We start from the raw sequence: 26,348 nt of genomic DNA, 5'->3' as shown, positions 1-26,348 counted from the left end.
TGCACAACATACTGCACCGGCAGTACTCTCGCAATTATGTTCGCCTATAGAGGTAGCAGGGCTCAATATTTCTGCAGGGGTTTCCAACGATTTGTTGAGTCAACGCTACGTCGAACTGCTGCACTATGCCGGACAAAAGGAGAACCGACTCTATGTTACGAGGTACCCCATGACTTCTGTCACCGCAGTATATGTACAGGGTGAAAACTATTTAAACCGACAAACTCTGGGAGGTTGTAGGGGACATCAAAACAAATATTTTTCCCTAGTGTCATTTTTTCCGATGAGGATTATTTAAACCGGTGGAGGCTGTATTACACTCTTCAGTTGTTAGAGGCCATATTAAGATCTTCAGTTGTTAGAGGGCATATTACGCTCTTGAGTTGTAGCTACTGCTGTCCACAAGTGTAGTAGTGCATTGCCTCTGTTTACTAATGGAGCGATACACCTGGAGTGAGTACACTGATATGATTGGTGCGTACTACGTAGCGCACCACAACGGACGACCTGCACAGCGGGTTTATCAACAACAATATCCTAATCGCCGTATCCTGCATCATACGACCTTTGCTGCTGCGTACCACCGTGTGCGTGAGACCGGGTCATTTAGCAGATTACCTGGATAGGGACGCCTTCACACAGTAAGAACGCTGCAATTTGAGGAAGCTGTCTTGCAGCATGTGGAGCGGGATCCTTCAATCAGCACTCGTGCAATTGCACGTAACATGGGGACGAATCAGACGAATGTAAGAACAGTCCTTCGAGAGCAATTGCTACTTCCATTTCACTTCCAGCGTGTCTACAACCTAGAACCAGTTGATTATCCACCCAGAGCACAGTTTGCGCAGTGATACCTGGAACAGTGTGAAATGCATCCTACATTTCCATCCTCTGTGTTGTTTACCGATGAAGCAATGTTCTGGCGTGATGGAGTCTTCAACATGCACAATTCGCATGTTTGGAGTGAGGATAACCCACATGCCACAGTTACTAGCGCTCATCAAGTGCGGTTCTTCGTTAATGTGTGGGTCGGTGTTGTTGGGGACTGTTTAATTGGGCCGTATCTGCTACCTAGGCCATTAAATGACAGGCGCTATTACAATTTTCTTGGCAGAGCACTGTCAGAATTGCTGGAAGACGTCCCGCTCCCTACAAGACAACTCATGTGGTTCCAACATGACGGGGCGCCGGCACATTTCAGTTGCCGTGTGCGTCGATTCTTGGAACGACGGTTCCCAGAAACGTGGATTGGCAGAGGTGGTACCGTACCACGGCCTGCTCGATTCCGAGATATGTCCCCTCTGGACATTTTTGTGTGGGGAGAGAAGCGCAACCTTGTTTACGCAACTCCTGTTGCATCAGAAGAGGATCTGGTTGCACGGATAGTAGCAGCAGCATGATCAATTCAGGATACTCCTGGGGTTTTTGCCCATGTCAAACAGAACATGATCCGACGGTGTAACCTTTGTTGAAGTGTCAATGGAGGCATTTTTGAAACTCTACTGTAATTGAAATTGGGTTGTGTTAATGTGTTGTCCCTTCGTCATAAAAAAAATTGAAAAGTGTTTGTTGGTTTAATTAATTTGCCGCCAGAGAAATCTTCTTCTACAGCTTTAAATACACCTATAGGAAAAAATGACATGGGGGAGAAATATTTGTTTTGAAGTCCCCTACAACCTCCCAGAGTTTGTCGGTTTAAATAATTTTCACCCTGTATGTGTACCAATGACAAGAATAGATAAATTGTGAATCTTTATAAATTATGAATCTTAATATTCTCGCAGTGATCATCAAATCTTTATGACTACCCGTCGCATTTCTTTCATAGGGAGCCCTTTATCTTATACAGTGCTTAATATATGTATTTCTTGCATCTTTCTTCAGTATATATTATCCATCCCAAATATCAAAATTCATCCATCTGTTTCAAAGTGTCTCCTTTAAATTCAAAATTTAGCCATTTCCTATCTCCACCTCCTGAGCCCACAATTATATTAGTTATGTTTTTCTTTATGTGCATATTATTGGAATCTGTCTCATTAGGCATTCGATTACAGTTTCTGTTAATTTTTCTGTGATCCCTGGTGTATCATCAGCGTCAGCGACCCGTTTCACACAGTTTTCCGGACCGTGACAGAACAACTCGCAGATCGAGATAGTGCTTTACTTGCGTCATTGCCTCTTCGCAGTATACTGCCTCTGAGTCCTCTTTGCTAAAAGCCACAGGAGAGCTGACGGTCGAAGCCGAGGAAAATAAAACATTTCACCCTTTGTGGCACATTCTGCATGCTGCGTAGTCCCGGCGGCCGGGGTTTACGGTGATCGCCTTTAGACCTTCGCCATCTCCGCCGGGAGCCATCCCGAGGCTTCAGCCTGTAATTCTAGGGAGGCAGCCAGGAATAGCAGGGAGAGAGCGGCGGCGGCAGAGGCGGCGGTTTCTGGAATGGCAAACACTTAATCCCCGAGCTTTGCCCCCCTTTGATTGTGGGCCGGAGGAGATGGCTTTCCCTCCGCGGTGGTCGTGGTGGTGGATGGAGGTTGCAGGTGAGCAGGAATCCGCGGCCGCAACCCTCTGGGACGTCGCTGGGAGTGGAGACACTTGTCGTGGCGCGCCGGAAGTAAATCCCGGGGACGTGCGATCGAGCCCCGGGGCCCCACTCGTAACCTAGCGCCGCCCCCTGCGGGTTCTCCGGCCGGAATTTACGTGCATCCCGTCCCGAGTTCTTCTGAGCATCTTCCCGCTCTGACGCTGCGACCGAGCTGTACTCACCTGTCACAGGAGCACTGCGCAGCGACAACGAGGCTTTTCAGGAGCATCGACGGTTACTAGAGAGCTACCTGCTGGGCATATCTAAAACACTACTCTTATGAGAAAATCTGGACTAAATCTACTGATGAGAAATGAATGAACTGATGGAGATGAAATACCCGATGTTTCAAAATGAATATCGATGTTTTAAGACTTAGATGGCATTGTAATTCTGTCAGAGACAGCGAAAGACTTGGAGGAGTTGCTGAACGAATGCACAACGTCTTGAAAGGAAGATATAAGATGAATATCAACAAAGGAAAAACAAGGATAGTGGAGTGTAGTCGAATTAAATCAGGAATCAGGTGATGCTGAAGGAGTTAGATTAGGAGATGAGACATTTAAAATGCATGTTCCAGCAAAAGATCTCCTGTATTTGGAGAGGCCACTGTGTGAGCTGCGACGGGGATACTGATGTGGAGGGGATATCGATCGATAGCGGTATACCTGCCATTTTCAATAGGTGCAATGGCTTGGCTAGGTAACCCGATCTCGGACAGTAACAGCGCCGGTAAATGTGACGCGGATTGAAGACTTTGTACCACTGACTACATTCAAGTTACCATTATAAATAATACGCCAACGGGCGTGTGCTATGTATGCTGCTCGGTATCCTGGACGACATCATGAAAGTGTCCGGACCGTTCGCCGGATAGTTACGTTATTTAAGGAAACAGGAAGTGTTCAGCCACATGTGAAACGTCAACCACGACCTGCAACAAAACATGATGCCCAAATAGGTGTTTTAGCTGCTGTCGCACATCAGTAGCAGAGAAATTGCGCGAGAATCGGGAATCTCAAAAACGTCGGTGTTGAGAATGCTACATCAACATAAATTGCACCCGTACCATATTCCCATGCACCAGGAATTGCGTGGCGACGACTCTGAACGTCGTGTTTAGTTCTGCTTCGGGCACAAGAGAAATTACGGGACGATGATAGATTTTTTGCACGCGTTCTATTTAGCGACGAAGCGTCATTCACCAACAGCGGTGACGTAAACCGGCATAATATGCACTATTGGGCAACGGAAAATCCACGATGGCTGTGACAAGTGGAACATCAGCGACCTTGGCGGATTAATGTATGGTGCGGCATTATGCGAGGAAGGATAATTGGTCCCCATTTTATTGATGGCAATCTAAATGGTGCAATGTATGCTGGTTTCCAACGTAACGTTCTACCGATGTTAAACAAGATGTCTCACTGCAGGACAGAATGGCGATGTACTTCCAACGTGATGGATGTCCGTCACATAGCTCCCGTGCGGTTGAAGCGGTATTGAAGAGCATATTCCATGACAGGTGGATTGGTCGTCGAAGCACCATACCATGGCCCGCACGTTCATCGGATCTGGCGTCCCAGGATTTCTTTCTGTTGCGAAAGTTGAAGGAAATTTGCTATCGTGATCCACTGACAACGCCTGACAACATGCGTCAGCGCATTGTCAATGCATGTGCGAACATACGGAAAGCGAACTACTTGCTGTTGAGAGGAATGTCGTTACACGTATTGCCAAATGCATTGAGGTTGACGGACATCATTTTGAGCATTTACTGCATTAATGGGGTATTTACAGGTAATCACGCTGTAACAGCATGAGTTCTCAGAAATGATAAGTTCACAAAGGTACATGTATCACATTGGAATAACCGAAATAAAATTTTCAAACGTACCTACGTTCTGTATTTTAATTTAAAAATCCTACCAGTTACTAAATGTTTGTCTAAAAGTGTGAGCCATATGTTTGTGACTATTACAACGCCATATATCTCAAAGCGAAAAAAGTGGTACAACTAAAATATTCATATTTCTTTACGTACTACATGAATATGTAATAAAAATGGGGGTTCCTATTTAAAAAAAGCAGTTGTTATCCGTTTGATCTATGGCAGCGCCATCTAGCGGGACAAACATAGCGCCATCTGGTTTCCCCCTTCAAGCTAGACGAGTTTCGTTCTTTGTAGTTTTTTCGTTTGATGCTTATTTCGTGATATACACTCCTGGAAATGGAAAAAAGAACACATTGACACCGGTGTGTCAGACCCACCATACTTGCACCGGACACTGCGAGAGGGCTGTACAAGCAATGATCACACGCACGGCACAGCGGACACACCAGAAACCGCGGTGTTGGCCGTCGAATGGCGCTAGCTGCGCAGCATTTGTGCACCGCCGCCGTCAGTGTCAGCCAGTTTGCCGTGGCATACGGAGCTCCATCGCAGTCTTTAACACTGGTAGCATGCCGCGACAGCGTGGACGTGAACCGTATGTGCAGTTGACGGACTTTGAGCGAGGGCGAATAGTGGGCATGCGGGAGGCCGGGTGGACGTACCGCCGAATTGCTCAACACGTGGGGCGTGAGGTCTCCACAGTACATCGATGTTGTCGCCAGTGGTCGGCGGAAGGTGCACGTGCCCGTCGACCTGGGACCGGACCGCAGCGACGCACGGATGCACGCCAAGACCGTAGGATCCTACGCAGTGCCGTAGGGGACCGCACCGCCACTTCCCAGCAAATTAGGGACACTGTTGCTCCTGGGGTATCGGCGAGGACCATTCGCAACCGTCTCCATGAAGCTGGGCTACGGTCCCGCACACCGTTAGGCCGTCTTCCGCTCACGCCCCAACATCGTGCAGCCCGCCTCCATTGGTGTCGCGACAGGCGTGAATGGAGGGACGAATGGAGACGTGTCGTCTTCAGCGATGAGAGTCGCTTCTGCCTTGGTGCCAATGATGGTCGTATGCGTGTTTGGCGCCGTGCAGGTGAGCGCCACAATCAGGACTGCATACGACCGAGGCACACAGGGCCAACACCCGGCATCATGGTGTGGGGAGCGATCTCCTACACTGGCCGTACACCACTGGTGATCGTCGAGGGGACACTGAATAGTGCACGGTACATCCAAACCGTCATCGAACCCATCGTTCTACCATTCCTAGACCGGCAGGGGAACTTGCTGTTCCAACAGGACAATGCACGTCCGCATGTATCCCGTGCCACCCAACGTGCTCTAGAAGGTGTAAGTCAACTACCCTGGCCAGCAAGATCTCCGGATCTGTCCCCCATTGAGCATGTTTGGGACTGGATGAAGCGTCGTCTCACTCGGTCTGCACGTCCAGCACGAACGCTGGTCCAACTGAGGCGCCAGGTGGAAATGGCATTGCTGCGAAAGGTGGATATACACTGTACTAGTGCCGACATTGTGCATGCTCTGTTGCCTGTGTCTATGTGCCTGTGGTTCTGTCAGTGTGATCATGTGATGTATCTGACGCCAGGAATGTGTCAATAAAGTTTCCCCTTCCTGGGACAATGAATTCACGGTGTTCTTATTTCAATTTCCAGGAGTGTATTTGGCCCGCTCACGATCAATGGACCACCCTGTATACGTATCCCGTATGAACCCCGAAACGTAAAAACTGCTTTGCGCCAAATGCGGTGAACTTGGAGGCCATGAGCAACAAATTATGTTATTCAGCCCCTTGCGGTCAATCCAGCGGTCAGGTACAGCGTCGTTGTACTAGTAGCATAGTGAGTTATTCGAGTCAGACGGTACACCATCTTGCTGCCAAATGATGTTCTGTGGTTCAGCTTCTTCCATTTGAGGAAAGAGCCGCATTTCCTTTGTACCAAAATAAGGAAGACCAGTTACAGATAATTCAGCAAAAAGAAAATCCATAAATTTTCCACCGGGATATGGCACAGAAAACATTCAGTTAAGGAAAGTCTTGTTGCAACACTGCCATCTCGTGGGCATTTGTTAACCCTCAGATGAGCACATTACGAGTGTTCATATTTTTACTTAGGTAAAGCGTCGATTCGTCATTGAGGACGACACGGTCCATAAAATCTTCATAATCATGGAGCAACATTTCTTTGGTTCGTAAACCATAATCTATGAACTTTAGAACTTGAAACAGGTACTAAAATAAAACTGTCTGAGTCGCTATTTCATTTGACGTTTTGTGTACGAAGCGCGTTTAATACGTAATGCAAGACTTCTTTTTCGCAGCCATTTTCGGATGAAGAAAAGCAGAATTTGTCATGGGACATGGTGAAATATTCTTGATTCAGTCCCTATAGTTTCATAATGTACAATACGTCACGACGTTATGCGAGCTCTTCAAAATGGCGTCTGTAACACTGAGGAGTTCCAAGGAGAAAGGTATCACTGAATTTCTTTTGGCGGAAAAGCAGAACAACGCATTATTCATGGGATCTCGCACAATGTCTATGGAGACCTGGCCGTGAACAAAAGCACGGTGAGTCACACGAACTGGTATCAGTGAAATATGAGGAGAAAATACTGAATTCAAAACTAATTACCTACAGGAGACATTACACTAACACAGTATAACATCGCCGCTAGACTTGGTAATGGCCTCGATTCGACGTGGAAGAGAAGCAGCAAGTTTGTTACGCCATGTCACATCCAGATGAAGCCGCTCACTGATGATTAGATCCTGTAGAGCAACTTCACTGGGGGGTGGGAGGGCTCTAACTGCTACATTTCACCCGCAATTTCACATAGTCAAATATGTTTCCTATGGTATTAAGGTCGGGCGGTTTAGCTGGTCAGTCAAGGTTCTATAGGCTTTTCTACAGTGTTGCCACACCAACTTTGCAGATTGTCGTAGCGTGGTACCAGCTTCCAGATACCGTCATCATAGAAGGCAATCGCGTCGGCTTTCCGCTAATTTCCCGCATCTGTCTGCAGCTAGTTGTATGTGTCAAAGTACTGTCCTCATAGCCAGCAGTTCGCGTGAGCGGAGAACTGAAAATCAGAGGGGGACAAGTCTGGGTTGTATAAAGCGTAGTCAGCACGTACACAACTTGCCCACTAGAGCGCTCCCCGCTAAGCACAACAGCGCAGGCGCAGCGCTCGTCCGTCTCCGCACTACGAGATGGCGCTGCCATAGAGACGGACCAAATTCTGCTTCTGCCGATCCGCGTATTAATATGTAACGCAGCCAATGAGATTGCTGCTAACGTAGAACTTTTTCTCCTCGCGGATCACACTCGCGCAGTGATACATGAACGCACGAGGTATTATAATGAGTGTACAGACCTCTGATTAGTCAGTCTGCATTAGTCTGTACCAGTCTGTTCGAGTTCTACAATTGTCTGTACCAGTCTATAGTCAAGTTTCAGTCTGTGTCTAATAAGATTATCATATTCCTGTACATAGCGATGAAGATAAATGTATAGACACTTTTGTCAAGTATCAGAGATATATGTGAGAATAAGATTAACGTACCAATACCAAAGGAACTTCAGATTGTCTATTGTAAATAGCATCAAGAACCAAGTTAAGTAATTTTTATGCTTGTTATTTTTTTATAAATGTGTGTGAAAATTAATCAAGTTCTGTTTAAAGTTGGTCAACGTCAATCTGCTACTCTAAGCATGCAAGTGGCATTTCTATCGTCTGACCTAACGGCAGAAGATAAACATGCCACGATAAGACCACGAGACACATTGTTGACACTCGCCTACTTCGTTAGAGCGACATGTCAAATAATCTGATGGTGTGTGTGTACTGAAGGTCTTACAGTACGTACACCACAGTTATGTGAGCTGCCTGGTATCAGACGAAACCCCTAAACAGGCCCTTCACACTTAGCAGGCATCTTTACGTACTCATTATGCGCTCAGAACGAACAAGTGCGACGTGACGCGATCGATGGGGATACTAGAGATACTGCACAAACACATTTTCGCAAAGTTTCATCAGATTTTCATTGCGGTTTTAATCCTACGAGCAGTTGAAGCCCGAAAAAAAATAGTACTCGTATTTAAAACTATTGTGCACAAAAGAATTTCCATTAATTTCAGTCAGGCAGCTAGAAATATTGATTATTTTGGATATGGATGCAACATCTTGTACACAATTGTTGTCCAGATAGATGTTCTAATGGCAGCATGATCATTTAAGAGACACTTTCCAACGAGGGTCCATATTCATTTTTGCACAATTCGGCACGCATCGGAACGACCTGCGGACAAGATAGGACGTTGCTGGTGTCACAGAGCGAAAATAAGGTTCGTTCTCTCACAGATAATGACATGGAACAAAACAGGGCATACACACATAACGAGGACGCTGACATTTTGCTGATATTCGACGAGTCCACGATTACAGTTCCCCAGCCGGTATGTCTGAGGGAATGCCATAGGTGACTCAGTAAAGCATTATAAAGTCTCAGTTGCACAGTGATTTAATTTAATTTAATATCTGGTTCCGAATTTAAAGCATTCAGTTTCATGCCACCACTTCGTCATAGACTAATGGCGGCACTCTACATTACTAGAATCTGATTACCTGCTGCTGCTCCGTCTCTGCATGGCAGATGTTACTAAAAATGTATTGGTGAAACCGGAACACTTTGTCACAGTCTAAACTTGGCAACTCAAATGTAGATGGAGGCGGAAGAGGTGATTGCTGTCTGACCCCTGCTTCAGCAATATTGATTCGAGTTTCCCGTGACGAATAACAGGTCAAGCGAATGTTCTCTCTCTGTCCCCTCTCTAATCTTTCCTGCCTCTAATAACATCGACTGCCTGTCGCGATAAATCCTAGCAAAAGTAAGAAGACGAGAGATGAAATCGGTTTCCGAAAGTAATCACCACGAATGACTTTGCCTATTGTTACTGATTAACGAGTTGGGCGTCCTTTTTCCGAGTCAACTTCTGATAGTGTAGCCGCTCGAGGCGGCGGCGAATCAGCCAGGAGAGCCCGCCCACAGCGCGTTGACAAAGATGCGACGGAGGAAGTCGCCGCAGAGATGCTATCGCCTGTAATGAAGGCGTCTTAATTAATACGTTCGGCGGTGCGCCAGAATCTCGCTCGCCAGTTTTGTTGACACGGACATCTTTTTCACCCGCCCGGTAATTAGTTTCTCAAGTTGGGAGATATCGAGGAAATGTAATTATCGATTCCGCGCCACGCAGGTGGGATAGAAGCAAAGAAAACAGGAGGCGCTGCCACGACAACTTTCGGCACCTCCGCACAGTAGCAGCAAGGCTGGCACGTGTCGACACCAGCCTCTGCCCTACAGCGACGTCTGGATAAGCCATCACATACCACACGTACCGTGCATAATTTCACGACTTCTTACTGTTCTTATTCGATGAAAATATTTTGGCCTACTGCTCACGTGCAGCGATAAGCATCCTACTTACAAATAGTGTCGTCTCAGAAAATAAACGCACTGACGAAAAAAAATGTTAGTATACCTATAAAGACGACGTCGATCTTGATCCGATGACGGCATATACCACCTGCGTAATAGTAAATATTTGAAGTAGGCTGTTTAGGTTTTTATATTGGTAACGCCACGTAGCGCTCTGTATGAAAATCACTGGCTGTGCTGTGTGCAGTCTGTGCCTGGTTTGCATTGTTGGAATTTGCTATTGTAGTGTTGGGCAGTTGGCTGTTAACAGCGCATAGCGTTGCGCAGTTGGAGGTGAGCCGCCAGCAGTGGTGGATGTGGGGAGAGAGATGGCGGAGTTTTGAGAGACGGATGATCTGGACGTGTGTCCATCAGACACAGTTAATTTGTACGACTGGATGTCATGAACTGATATGTATATTATGACTTTTGAACACTATTAAGGTAAATACATTGTTTGTTCTCTATCAAAATCTTTCATTTTCTAACTATGCCTATCAGTAGTTAGTGCCTTCAGTAGTTAGAATCTTTTATTTAGCTAGCAGTATTGGCGCATGCTGTATTGCAGTAGTTTGAGTAACGAAGATTTTTGTGAGGTAAGTGATTCATGAATGATTCATGAAAGGTATAGGTTATTGTTAGTCAGGGCCATTCTTTTGTAGGGATTTTTGGAAGTCAGATTGCGTTGCGCTAAAAAATATTGTGTTTCAGTTTAAACACAGTCATTTATAATTTTTTAAATGGACGTTTCATATGTTGAATGAAAGATTTTGATAGAGAGCCGGCCGGGGTGGCCGAGCGGTTCTAGGCGCTACAGTCTGGAACCGCGCGACCTCTACGGTCGCAGGTTCGAATCCTGCCTCGGGCATGGATGTGTGTGATATCCCTAGGTTAGTTAGGTTTAAGTAGTTCTAAGTTCTAGGAGACTGATGACCTCAGAAGTTAAGTCCCATAGAGCTCAGAGCCACTTTTTTTTGGATAGAGAACAAACTATGTATTTACCTTAACAATGTTCAATAGTCATAATATACATATCAGTTCATGACATCCAGTCGTACAAATTTACTGTCTCTGATGGACACACGTCCAGATCATCCGCTCTCAGAACTCCGCCATCTCTCTCCCCACATCCACCACTGCTGGCAGCTCACCTCCAACTGTGAAACGCTATGCGCTGTTAACAGCCAACTGCCTAACACTACAATAGCAGATTCCAACAATGCAAACCAGCCACAGATTGCACACAGCACAGCCAGTGATTTTTATACAGAGCGCTACGTGGCGTTACCAGTATAAAAACCTAAGCAGCCTACTTACAATATGCTGATTATGGTTTCTACGTCTTCCGCCAACAGATAGCGTAACGACTTAGCTGTCAGACCGCCATCTGTGTCTACGCTTTAATATGGATTGCTGACAGCCGGAAGCTCATTGTGGTCAAACGTGTGAGGCAAGTAGTCAACCATGCCACGGAGACGCGAACAGTTGAGAACAGGTTATTAGCAGAGAGACTACGGACACGCACGTCTCTGACCAGTCTTCCCCTCGCACTACAGCATCGACGTGCACGGCTCGACTGGTGCCCTCAGAGCATCACTTGGAAGATGGAGTGTTGCACCGTGGTCTTCAGCGATGAAAGCAGATTCTGCCTGCACGTCAGTGATGCTTGTTTGTACGTACGACATAGATATTGTGTGTGCTGTCTCACTCAGCTCATTCGTCCAAGACACATTGGCCTCACCTCAAGCCTTATGGTCCGGGGTGCAACTCTTATTCACGTTTGGTATCTCTGGAGGGGACGCTAAGCACCTCTCCGTATGTGCAGAATGCTGTTAGACCACTTCTGTTACCGTTCTTGCAATAGGAAGGTTATGTGTTGTTCCAACAGGATAATGATCGCGCACACTCTGCCCGTGAAACTCGACTTGCTCTGCAAGACGTACAGTAACTTTCCTGACCAGTAAGATCTGCAGACTTGTCTCCAATCGAGCACGTGTCGGGTATGACGTACCAAGAAGTGACTCTTGCTTCTCGTCGACCAAAAAATCTTACCGAAGTACGTGAACAGGTTCAAAATGGTTAAAATGCCTCTGAGCGCTATGGGACTTAACTTCTGAGGTCATCAGTCCCCTAGAACTTAGAACAACTTAAACCTAACTAACCTAAGGACTTCGCACACATTCATGCCCGAGGCAGGATTCGAATCTGCCACCGGAGCGGTCGCACGGTTCCAGACTGTAGCGACTAGAACCGCTCGGCCACCCCGGCCGGACGTGAACAGGTCCAGCAGGCGTGGCACAACGTTACCATAGGATAATACTCGCCATCTATACGATCGAATGGATGCCAGAGTCAGTGCCAGCATTGCCGTCCATGGCGCAACAGCGTGAGTCGACACCTGGTACCTCAGAACCGCTTGTACTCTTGATCTATAAATGTAATCATTTCATGTACTCCTTGCACACTGTTGCAACAACAAATCGTAACCTCTAAAACTGTGTTTTAATTTTTTTTCCGGCAGTGTTGTTGAGTTTCACTAGTATTCTTACAACGCAGTAGACCTTGTAATGGCTAAATAATTTTCACGTTAACTGACTTTTCCACTGGATCATTGCAGAATGTTTCATACCTTACGAAAAGCACACGACACTTGTCAAATATTCTGCGATATTATGTGTTTAACTAACTAGATTTCAGACGTTAGGCCACTACCATGTACAAAGCTACGTATAGGTGGTTGCGAATTTTGCATGGCTGCAGCTCTCAGTGCAGGCCAGGGCGGTGCTGTCACTGCTGGAGTGGCTGCTTCGTGTTTTACTGTCCCCGTTAATACAAATAGACAAAAGGAATATTGCACTAGAATAATTTGAGACGCTCTATAGAATGGATACGTGAAATTCCGCTGTAAAATCATTTTGTTTGTAATTGGAAATAAACCGAAGCTTTCAATCAATGCTGGGAGTCACATGAAAGGCGTGATAAGTAGTATAGTATTTCAGAACGATATTTTCACTCTGCAGCGGAGTGTGCGCTTATATGAAACTTCCTGGCAGATTAAAACTGTGTGCCGGACCGAGACTCGAACTGGGGATCTTTGCCTTTCGCGGGCAAGTTCTCTACCATCTGAGCTACCTAAGCACGACTCACGCCCCATCCTCACAGCTTTGGAAGGTAGGAGACGAGGTACTGGCAGAACTAAAGCTGTGAGGAAGGGGCGTGTGTCGTGATTGGGTAGCTCAGATGGTAGAGCACTTGCCCACGAAAGGCAAAGGTCCCGAGTTCGAGTCTCCGTCCGGCACGCAGTTTTAATCTGCCAGGTAGTACAGTATTCGTTTGGACTGACTCAGCTACACATTACAAAAAAGAAATCTCAAATAGCTCTTGAAACACCACAGAAAATGCGCCTGACTACTTTAAGGAGAGACACGATGTATATGAGAAGCATTTTACGAGTAGTCAAAATAATATACTTCTTCTCTCGACATTTCGCGGTTTCTGAGGAAAGGGAGACATAGTTGATTAACCAGTACGACTGCTCCTTGGCACTTATCGGAATGACGATTTAACTGAGATACGCTCCGCTTGTTTAGAAACAAAACAGAGGCTCACCCTGCAGACTGCCGCAGGCGGCAGTTCCTCGCATTTGAAAGCCAAATGGACGACCGTCTGGTGGAAGCTTCTAGACACAGGTGGCCGCTCTGAAGACGCTGCGCAGGCTTATCTGACTTTCAGAGGTCGGGGGTTCGCAACAGGTGCCGGCAGCTGCGCGACAAGTGTCGTGCCTCAGCCGTGTTACTAAGAAGATGTAGCATAACTACAGCTGGAAAACTACAGTCCCCCTCACCACATTTCGATACAGGTAAGAGTTCGTGTATGATATATTTACTCATTAAATCAGTACTTAACTACATCTGACATTAATAAACGAGGATCTGTATAGCGGTGGAATAGCGCTGAGAGACCTACTGCATGTAGAATTCCCTCGAAGAGCCCCTGACCTCAGTTTCAGTCTAGTCGTGGATGTTCATGCGTGACACATCGGAGGTACACCCAGCTCTTAAAACGCAATAGCTTGACTGTGGAGAAGCACTCAAAGTGACACTGGACACTCTATGCTGTTTGACAACGTCTAAATTCTAGTGTCTGTTTCATAATTCCGGGACATGTTGGTGAAGGAAGCAGTGGAAATTCATTTCGCAAACGATTTAGTTACGAGATATAGTGGTTTCATACTAGGTAAAATACGGAATGTTGCCCTTTCGCTTCAATTCACAAAGGCGTAGCTACAGTGCCGCTTTTGTTGATGAATAGATATCGTAGTACAAGCCGAGGGTCTGACAGTTGCAGTTCATACAGAGCTCTTCTCCGGTCCTTCTTTATTCCAAGGCCGTAGGCTCTCGTGTTTAAAATAACTGATGCGAGTACTGTAGCTTCATTTCTATCGGCCGTAAAGTATACGCCAGGAATAGCAGTTCAAGATATTGATCACTGCTTCCTAGTGCCTTGCTCTTTATAATATCTTTGTGAAAGGTAGCGAATATGTATACATTTCATATTAGGTGAAGCTGTTTGATGTTAGTGACCCGAGTATATTAGGGCTCTCAGGTCTCTCTTAAATCGGACTAGGATTTTCGGCGTACATATCTACTTTTTCTTGAGAAATGACAAGAATTTAAGTATGAAAAACAGAAATAAAATGGAATCACTAGAATTTAAAAGATGCAGTGAGTTTCAAGCTGACGGAACGGACTACGGGCACACTAATTAAAATATTTTTCTGGAACTGGGCTGATTACTCCTCAGGCATTTCCGAAAGGATTAACCGTAAAATTTTTATTTTTATTTATTTATTAGTTACTGCAAGAGAAGTGACCAAAACCACACGAGAAAACTATATTTTATTTCAAATGCCGTTCATATTACCATTTTTTTAAATTTCAAGAAAAGTATGCAATCCGTGTGCTATGGACTATACAGTAAATATTTTTTTAAAAATTTCCGATAAAATTTGCAGTTTGCAGGACTTCATTCATGGACACACATAATTTTGGACAATGGAACTCTAACTCCTCGGATGATGACTGAATTTCTTCAAAAAATCAGAAACTGTTCGCCAAGAATGAATAAATAGTGTACGAAAGATTCATGTCACAAATAAAAAAATTGTAAAAATCACATATTTTACAGGCAGACTGAGAAAAGTGTACCCTTAATCTACACGACACAACACTCTTGTATCTCAGTCACTGATTTTAGACTATCGTTGTACTAGCAAGAGAAACTAAAAATAAGAAAGATACACACAGACAGAGCATGTGTCACATCCTGTTTGCTTGTTTCTGTTGGCAAGACTGAAATCGTCTTCTTCGTAGCATGTGATCGATAAACGATTGCTCACAAAAAAAGACGGATACGAGTTCAGCGCCCATGAGCTGCCTGCGTAGATATGTCTGTGTGCGTGTATCCAGCGGCTGGAGACGAAGATCACTCGGAAGTCGGCGAGGCGAGTTCGAGTGGCCTCATTGATATCGTGCCAAGGAAACCATCCGCAGGCGTTATAGCGTGCGGGAGGGTCTTTGGTGTGATGGGTTGCATAACGTCCCCTCATCAGGCGCTCCAGAAGGAAGTACATGCCGCATGCCGATGTCGTCGCACCAAGTCACTAAGACGCTACGCTATACCTAGGAGAGTAGCACATTTTTATGTACTCAAGGACACCGCCTGCTTTGAACACAACCAAGGCAGAATGTCTGCTGCCGTGCAGTTGGCCGTGTACAACTAAACGAAATCAAATGTAAAGTGGAAAAACTAACTGATTTAAACCCTTACACTGGCAAAAAGAGCCTTTTTCTTTCGTAATAGTCTCCTATCTGTCGCACATGCAGAGCTATACAGTTCGAATGAAAACTCGTATCTCCTGTAATTTTTTGTAGTGCCAACAGATGGTGTCCTCCGACTACACTTGTAGATAGTAAAACAACATATATTTAAAACAAACACAATAAGCTCGAAGTTTCACCCAGAATGCCGCAGCAATATGTCCGACAGACGTGTATTTTCCGCAACGATGTACAGTTATTCAAATTTTTAAAAAGCTACAAATTCTTTGTATTTGTATCATGTAAGTAATCGCTATGTTGCAAATATCGATTTAGTTATAACAGAATTTGGAGTTATTGTTCAGTACCCTCATACAACGTCAGAACCCTATTAAAAAACAAACACTGTCCGAATAGGAAGGTCCAACGGGACCGACCGGCCGCCATGTCATCCTCACCCCTTAGCCGTCACCGGATGCGGCTACGGATGGGCATGTGGTCAGCACACTGCTCCCCAAGCCTTTGTATATATATATATATATATATATATATATATATATATATATATACTGCAGCGATTTTGTCAATTGTGTCTGGCCCTAGTGCTGGTTGCTGCTGCTTCATATTACTGTTTCGCTCAGATTTGTGTATTTTGTGAAACTGAAGTCTACTATTTCAGTGCGTCACAAAATGGGAAGGAGAAATAAAACATGAAGTGGGGACTCGAGTTAACACACTCGAAAGAAGTCCTACACAACTAAAATCAGAGGTTAGAATCTGTTTGTATTACCGCGTTTGACAACATTCCAGTAAAAAAAAAATCTTTATTGTAGCTACATAATCTTGACACTGCATCGTTTTAGACGTGGCAGAACAGGTTCCGCAACTTTTTGGGACCGAAGAAACTTTGTCGACACCTGTGCTTTGTGGTTGTGGATCAAAAACAAGATATAAAAAACGTTTATTCAGGAACAGCGATACTGACCTCCTTTCGGGGTAGAAGCAATTCATTCTGAAACGACAAATCACTGTTTTTCACGTGAGGTACAGAGAATTTTGTCGTTTCCTTTTGTAGTACCCTTGAGTGAAATAAAGAAAGAGGACACCCGTGCTCCGCTTGAATTTTAGATAGAAGAAAACAAGGAACTTTATAAAAGCGTTCTATGTGCCCAATAACGTATTTAAGATACAGACTTACATCACAGTGCACTCAGCGACATGCATACTGATGTTTTATGACTTTGAAAAACTGTAAAAAAATTTATTTTCAAGTGATCTCTTGAAAACTGTTCCTGTACCTCTACATTTTGGCTGTTCTCAGCAGTCAACAACAGAATAAATGGACATTTTGTTTTAATTCCTGTGTTATACGGCTTCTTCACTCCCTCAAAAAAAATGAGTTTGTCATTTAGATCAATTAGAAAAAGATTTCAGTCATTTAGAAAATGTGTGCATCCTGCTGGCACACGGAACTCGGGCAGGTTTGTGCGACGTTATTGCGATGATGATAGACGCCTCGTTTAACGACTCATCGTGATTTTTTTGTCCATTGTCAGGTCTTCGTAGATATTCTGAAGCGCTTTGAATATCTGCGATGCTCTGGGTTTCTGCCAGAAGAAACTCAATGACAGCTCTCTGTTAAGAAAGTACCTCCGTTACAGAAGCCATTTTGAAAGTTACCTATACTGCCGCTACCTGACAAGGAATATACCACGATATGCCACAATTTCCGAATATTTTCAACCGAAACTGACCGAAATAAAAATGTGTTGTATTACTTATTGAACTCTCCTCGTATTGTTCAAATACCTATCAGAACCCATACTTTGGTGGAAAATGATCGGTCCAACAATTCGTATTACGTGGGCACCACCTGTTCTGAGAGTCCACGTGCGCCGATAAACGCAGCCATGAGCCATAAAAACAAATGCTGCTTATTCGATGCCTTTCCGTTGCTTTATAAGATTTCAGTCCGAGTTAATGCCCATCAGTGTGACCAGATGTTACTGACACAGCAGATCAAATGGCGTAACGATTTTCTGAGACTTCTTTTCAAGCAGGCTACAAACTCGATTACTTTGTTCACAGTTGAAACTGGTACGCTACATGCCACATTGTGCGGGCAACGAGCCGGAGTGTTATGTGGTAATTGCAGTCTATGTTTGTTGAAGCGAGATTTCATAAGCAACGCTTCCATCGCCCATAAACTTGCACAAAATCAGAAAATTTGTGTTCCAAATTTCTAATCTCCAGCTCATAAGAAAGTGACCTACAGCCACACAACAAAAAAATGAAGAAATGATCCCCAGATTACCTCATCAGACGGAACTGAGGTCTTATGTGGCGAGAGGTGCATGATCCAATCACGCCACCAGCAACGGACCAGTACCCGTAACAGCCAGCACGGGATTCGCCTACGCAGTTATGCTACCCTGCGAGACGATACCCAGCATTCGTTGCAAGAAAAAATTCTATCCGTAGAACGAACACAATTTAAAATGACTTGTGCGGGTCTTAGCGACGGTTGCACACCTTCTGACAACTGCGTGAGGTTTACCAGTCGAATATTTGCACTCAGTTTACATTTTAAGTAGCTGGAAACCGTAGCCAATTTGGAGAAGATTACCGGCCTACCTCTTCACATGATATTGATCCATCTACCTGCTTGTTGCTCTTCCTCGTGGTCTTTTGCCTTCAGTTTTGGCTTTCAATATAGTCTTTTCTATACTATCCAGTTCCCTCCTAAAATGTGTCCCACGAGCTGGAAGTAGCTGTGACTGACACGCGAAGATAAACTTCTTGTGATGCTAAGGTCATCTATATGAGAGTATTTAATGATACGTTTTCTTAACACAGACTTAAAGAGGAAATGATGGATGATAAGAGTTTTAACGTCCCGTCTACGACAGTGCCACTGCAAACATACTGGAAGTGCTGGCTGATGAGGGATGAGTGTGGGGGTGGAGGTGTGTTTAAAGATCTCTTTTGCACATTTTTCTTAAATAGCTAGATAACTGTGACCTCCACCGAAAATGTATTTCAGTACAAAATTTAACTACATAAAATTTCCTACAAAAAGGTTTTCTGCAATTTTGTCATATGATGAAACGGTTGGAGACCGAGACTGTTATTTGAAGACAAATGTTCAGTTCCTTTTGAATAAAGGATCTAAAAGTAAATTTGTGACTGGTTGCTGTCTCAACACCATCAACATTTGTCTTCAAAAAAAGGTTTTCTTCATTTTTTGTGGGGGGGTCTAATATGCTGACACAAAAAAAAACGCAACACCCAAAAGTAATCAATACAGAGTAATGAAATTTCAGGAATACATTTTTCTAGGTAACATATTTAAGTGATTAACATTGCAAGGTGACACACAACGTTAGCACGAGATACGCCATTGCAAACGTAAAATGCTGGTATGTTAATAACTGGCCTGACCGCCCGAATGTTGAATGCAAGCATGCAAACATGCCTAAGTTGCGTTGTACACGTGCCGGATGTCGGGCTGTGAATCAAAGTTCGATGCCTGTTGTACAACGACAGTCATTTGTTATCGTCTGGAGAGAGAAGTTTGATCGCGGGTCACGATTAAAGGGTGCGCGCACGGTGACCGGTGAGGCTGGCATAACGACGCAGCAGTTTAGAGCGAGAAGGAAGACGGCGGCGAACGATTGGTCAGCGGCAGATCGCTTCACCTGGACCTGTCAGTTTGAAACGGCTGGCAGTTACGTAACGTCACGAGGGTTTATCCCGTTCCAGCGCACGGGGCTTTAAGACAATGCTTCATCCAATTTTGCGTTGAATATACGCAAACGGAAATTAGTACCACAAAGTACGATATAGCAAACGGAAAAGGAGTTTGAGCCGAATCCCCGGCCGGTGTGGCCGAGCGGTTCTAGGTGCTACAGTCTGGAACCGCGCCACCGCTACAGTCGCAGGTTCGTATCCTGCCTCGGGCATGCATGTGTGTTATGTCCTTAGGTTAGTTAGGTTCAAGTTGTTCTAAGACTAGGGGACGGATAACCTCAGATGTTAACTCCCATAGCGCTCAGAGCTACTTGAACTATTTTTGAGACGAATCAGCCGAGATGTTAATACGATTTGTACGAATTTTCTATCAAATGATATTAAATAAACAAATCTACAATATGTGCAATTTACTGCATAATTAATAACTTATGAACCAATGCAGGTTCAGAGAATAGCAACTGCTCATTTGAAACGTCTCGTGAAAACACAACAACAGATATACTTGTATAATTTGTAGCATTAATGTTTCACTGGTAAAACTCCAATTTTATTAATTTGTTACTTATGATTAATCAAAACAAATAATATAAGACAAATACAAAAAACGCAAGGCGGTGTTTGATTGCGACTGTCGTTATACACATTTCAAAATGATTAGTTTGTGATATTTTTAATTCTTTTGATATGTTGTTTTTTTTCTTAATAATTTTTGCATGGTTTGCCCATATTTGTTTAAGGATACAGGGTATTTATAAATGGTGGAAAAATGGAAATTTTTATGACTTTATTATATTCTATAGCCTTTCCTTATTACATTGATATATACATTATAGGGTTTCAAATGAAAAACGACCTAAATATAGCAAATTTTAATGTTGAACATTATGTATGCCACCACACCCCCTTTATTTTTGTTACAGAAACCAGTATTATTTCGAAAAGAACTGTGAACTTTCTGTTTCTAGTGATTATACACAACATACATTGTATATGTTGGTAACAGTGCAGGTTTCTAGTGTCTGTAAATGATTATCTTATCTAGTATTTAATTTTGTCACAACGAAGCAGTTTGTTCACGTGTTACTGAATGTTTGTTGCCCAAGTGCTACATATATTTGTGGAAGTACATATCCTTTAGTGTGCAATAAATACGAACTATGCCAAGCATCAATAAGTTCAATAAAAGGAAATTCCGTGGTAACCAGTTCACAAACAAAGCAAGCCACACTGTTGAAAGAAACCTATATATCAGTTCTTCACGGAAGAAACTGCCACATGGCACGCTTCCTGGTGATTCAAATTTTTGTGTTAACAATGATGCTGTTTGTAGTGGATTTGTTGTTGTTGATGTTGGTATTTTATCTTCTTAGGTAAAGGGAGTGGTGAAATGTAAACAATGTGATGCTGTACGCTGTCTGGAAATAGCTGAGCAACAAAGTAGCATGAAGGGTTTAGCGTCAAAATTAGTTGTTCTGTGTAGATCCTGCAAAAATCTACCCCGAAAATGACTTCGAACATTGTGCATAAATCATATGATGTGAATTTGAAGTAAGTGTATGCAATGCATGCAATATGAAAAGGAAAAAAGGCTGCACAATCTTTTTGTGGTTTGATGGACTTTCCTCCTCCTCCCAGTAGGTTCAGAAAGTAGATAAAATACTCTCAGGTGTCTAAAGCAACTATGAAACGTGCAGTAGAAGAAACTGTAAATATTAGTGGAACCAGGGACACTGCTGTTGCACTTGATGGGAGATGGCAACGTCGAGGACATCGTTCCTTGAATGGTGTTGTAAGTACTACTTTTCTGGAGGATGGAAAAGTTCTTGATGTTGAGTGCTTATCTAAGTACTGCCACACCTGCCATGGTAACACTGAAGGACGTATTGAACTTCAGTGTTTTAAGAATAATGAAGGTTACAGTGAAGGTATGGAGCACGATGGAGCTCTAAAATATTTCAGAGGTCGGTGCCATTTATAACGTTAGATATTTGAAGTACCTAGGCGAGGGGGGGCTCTAAAGCTTTCAATAAAATTAATGAGTTCAGTGTTTATGATGGTACCTTGGTAACAAAACTAGAGTGATGTGGACATGGGTGCTAGAATGAGGAAGCTACGAAGAGAAATGAAAGGAAAGTTGCTATCTGATGGAAAATCACTATCTGACCGAGGCAGATTGACAGAAACTGAAATAGACCTTCTTCAGAGTCATTATGGACTGGCCATTAGACGAACTGCCCTCTGAATGATGTTACAGCAATGAGAAAAGTTGTATCGGCCACCTACTTCTTTAGGTTGTCCACAGATGACCACCCTGTTCACGGACTTTGCCCTATGGGAGCAGATTGTTGGTGTGGTTACCAAAAAGCAAAAGAAAGTGGTAAAATATACCATCATAAGCATTCTCTTCCTGATCCTGTTATGAATGAAATAAAACCAACTTTTAGAGACCAGAGTGACCCTGTTTTTGTTAGTAAATGTCTTCATTGGGGCACTCAGAATACAAATGAAAGTTTCAATCATTGCATATGGGAAAGATTACCCAAGAATGTTTTTGTACGACTAAATATATTAAGAGTTGGTATGTTTCAGTGATGGAGTGATAGGAAGGTTGGAAGTCCTGAGAAATTTAGGCATAAAATATGGCTCCAATATGGAAGATCAACTGCTTGTGTGTGACAGACAACAGATACATGAAGCTGAAAGATTCGCTCTTCAAGCCACCAAAGAAGCAATAAGTGTTAAAAGGAATGCCAAGAGGAAGCTTGAAGATGAAGAAATGCTGCAGGATGAAGACTATGCTTCAGGAATGTTCTGAGGCACAGTTTAATGGGACTCATATCTTCGTTCACAATTCCCTGCAAGTTGTACTTTTCAGAATTCAGGTACAAATATTTCCTAAAGTTCATAAAGCAATGTTCTAATTTTTTCTGGAACTTGCAATAGTCCATACTTGTGTAGTAGACCTAAGTTTTATTGCAGAATCAACTAAATTATAGAAAAAATAACATTTATATTAGGAAAAATATTACAAAAATTAAGATATGATATTTTTTATCCTTGTAATATACATAATAGGTGGAATTAAATAGGTCTAGTACCTCAGCCATCATGTCATGCATATCTAGTAAAAATCTGGTCTCCTTCAAATGTATAACATTGGATCACATGATACCTCATTTTGAGAAAGCATTCTGGGAAAAAAATTGCATCAGATTCTTTGTAATTTTTAATAACCTTAAGCAGGTTCAAATAAGTCAAAATACTTCTAATTTGTTAAGAGAGTGTACCGCATTACCTGATATCAACAAAAAATCTGTAAAACACATACATTATAAACAGTGCCTGAAAGAAATAGATACGTATTTAGCCGGAAAAGTACCCTGTATCGTTAACCTTTGTGTATACATTAATTCAGATCAGCGCATTAGAAAGGGAGCTTCAAATCCATATGGGAAGTGGTGTCCTATAAAGCATTGAAATGTTAATTAGTCTCACAAATGGAGAAAAACTAATTTCACATTCTGTAAAGATAACTGCAAAATATAAAAACATTAATCCTGGGCAAACTACTGCAGCTACAAATTTGTCTCATGTGTGTTTTTTACGAGAATTTGAGCGTGCACATAATGATACAAACTCTTCTATGTAAAAAGTTATGCAAAGAAGTGGTGGTCAATGGAAAGCAGTTACGTGACATAGCCTGGGGAATTTCGGATCGGGGGTATTTAAGTGGAGGTGACACAAAGCTTCAGGTCAGAGTAATGTACTCATTTGTCGACGCCGGACCTGTGCTGCTCAATGCGATATTTTGTGATAGTTTTTGCCGGGGGTTGAACTTGGCCGAATTTCGGGTGTGCGTGCAAATGGAAGATATGACTTTTCGCAAAGAATCCGGACTTATGTTATTTTCGGTGTGGAATACAGTAGGGACTTGGCTATTTCAAGCGTTGTGTCTTTTGGCGATTGTTTTCGTAAGAAAACGGGACTTTGCTGCAAAATCGTAGCTGTGGGACTCTGTTTCCATTCGAGTGTCGCCACACTTAGCCGCTGAAGTGCTACTGTGGGACTGTGTCTATTTTTTGAGCATTCCGAACTGTGTTTTGGGATCCCAACAGGACTTAGTTTCTGATATGGTCAAGTTCGACTCTAATTATTTTCGCTACGTTTAGGTGATTGATTCTGAAACAGTGCCACTTTACTTTAACTGTGTTTAAACCGGTCGAAACTTTGAACATTTTGTGGCATCCGACACTTAGCAATTCAGGGTAGTGTCGAGTAAACTTTAGGTCGTTGGGATTAGGCCGTGTTTTCACTAACTGATCGATTTGCTGAATATCAATCTATGTTCCTCAGAATTCGAGAACTTCAATTAAAATTTGTAGCGTGTTCATTATCGCTATTGGGGCTCGAGCAAAAATTGAGACGGTACGTAAGGTTTTGGAAGATACCACCAGTGAACTATATTTAGTTGCGAATTTTAAGGAAATTCACACACACCTTCGATTCCTCATTTGACTTCAGCCTCCCAGAGCATACCCTGGTTAACATATATACCTGCCGGTCAGCACCATCGAGAGTAATTTATTCCTGCAGTTTAACAAGTGTCTAGCGGTAGAAAGGGTAGGAGATCATAGCCAAGTTAGACGACAAGAGATAGCGAGCAGAGGCCGCCGACCGTCGCACTGTTACACTTGGTCGGTCGGGGATGATTAGCGCTGTTTATGGTTGACGCTGGAGTTAGCGACCAATGATGTCCCATACGTGTTCGACTGGAGACAGATCTGGTGATCGTGAAGGTCAAGGAACAAAGTCGACTCTCTGTTGAGAGTGTTGGCTTACAACAGCGGAATGTGGGCGAGGGTTATCATGTTGCAAAACACCCCCTGGAATCCTGTTAGCCGGCCGCTGTGACCGAGCGGTTCTAGGCCCTTCAGCCTGGAACCGCGCGACCACTACGGTCGCAGGTTCGAATCCTGCCTCGGGCATGGATGTGTGTGATGTTCTTAGGTTAGTTAGGTTTTAGTAGTTCTCAGTTCTAGGGGACTGATGACCTCAGATGTTAAGTCCCATAGTGCTCAGAGCCATTTGAACCATTTTGAATCCTGTTCATTAATGGGAGCACAACAGGTCGAATCACCAGATTGAAGCACTTTGCAGTCAGGGCGTGTGGGATAACTCCAAGAGTGCTCCTGCTGTCATACGAAATCGCATGCCAGGCTATATCTCCGAGTGTGGGTCCAATGTGTTAAGCCCGTAGAGAGGGTGGTTGCATGCCCTGAACTGGCCGGCCTCTAACCAATACACGATGATCACTGGCACCGAGGCAGAACCACCTTTCTTCAGAAAACACAACACACCTGTACCATGCCCTTCGATGAGCTTCCGCTTGACACCATTCAAGTCGCAAATGGCGGTGGTTTGGGGTCAGTGGAATGCACGCTACAGGGCGCCTGGTTCGCAGCTGTCCTTGAAGCAACCGATCTGTAACAGTTCGTTGTGTCGCTATGGTACCAACTGCTGCTCAAATCGCTGCTACAGATGCAGCACGATGCGCCAAATCCATACACCAAAAACGAAGGTTTTCCCTCTAGGTAGTGCCACGTGGCCTCCCGAGCCCGGTCTTCTTGAGGCCCTACAGCCTTGTGACTATCGCTGCCAGCAACCATGTACAACAGCTGTAGTTCTCCCAAGTCTGTCTGCAGCGTCACTCCTCTGGACAGAAATCGGCATGATGCCTGTTGTATTCAACCCCGACGCAATTTCTGTATTTCATCGTCAATGTGATGGTCTAAAGGTTACAGTACATCAGCAGTGGTGCATCGGAAACTACTACTTTACTCCCAGGAAAGTTTCCAAGCACAGACAGTTTGAAGCGTTACTCGCCTGGACAGTCGTCGGTATGGTGCCTGTTGTATTCGATCCCGATGCAATTTCTATGTTTCATCGTCGATGTGAAGGTCCAAGGGTTACAGTAAACCTGCAGTGGTGCATTGGAAACTACTACTGGACTCCCAGGAATGGTTCCAAGCACAGACCGTTTGCAGCGTTACTCCCCTGGACAGACGTCGGCATGGTGCCTGTTATATTCAATCCCGATGCAATTTCTATGTTTCATTGTCATTGTGAAAGTCCAAGGGTTACAGTAAACCTGCAGTGGTGCATCGGAAACTACTACTGCACTCCCAGGAAAGGTTCCAAGTACAGACCGTTTGCAGCGTTACTTCAAGGACAGAAGTCGGCATGGTGCCTGTTGTATTCAATCCCGATCCAATTTCTGAGTTTCATCGTCAATTTAATGGTCCAAGGGTTACAGTAAACCGGCAGTGGTGTATTGGAAACTACTAGTGGACTCCGAGGAAAGGTTCAAAACGCACACCTCTACAGAATTCGGCATAGTAGCTGTTGTATTGAATCCCAATGCAGTGTCTGTGTTTCATCGTAGCTTCATTACGTGACTTCGTTCAAATTCAGTGAGGTACTGATAACAGCGTCTTTGTCAGTTTACAGGAAATCTTGACTAACATCAGCCCATCACGTCCAATCTCAAAGATAACTAACGCTCACGACCGTTACAGAGTGTACTTAAAGCAAACCTGATATACGTCCTCACAGTGGCGCTACTAGAGCCAGCCATATGTAACTGACGTGAAATTTACAGATATCATCTCTCAGATATAGAATCATGCAACCCTACTAACTTTTGTTTATGTCGCAATACTCCTTCTTGGTACTGCGATTTTTTTCCGTCTGTCTAGTTAAGAGCGTAGCGAGCGAAAGAATACGAAAGTCTAGAGC

This window comes from Schistocerca piceifrons, chromosome 1 (genome assembly GCF_021461385.2).
Source record: "Schistocerca piceifrons isolate TAMUIC-IGC-003096 chromosome 1, iqSchPice1.1, whole genome shotgun sequence".
NCBI lineage: Eukaryota > Metazoa > Arthropoda > Insecta > Orthoptera > Acrididae > Schistocerca > Schistocerca piceifrons.
Note: the sequence above shows the minus strand (reverse complement) of the source record.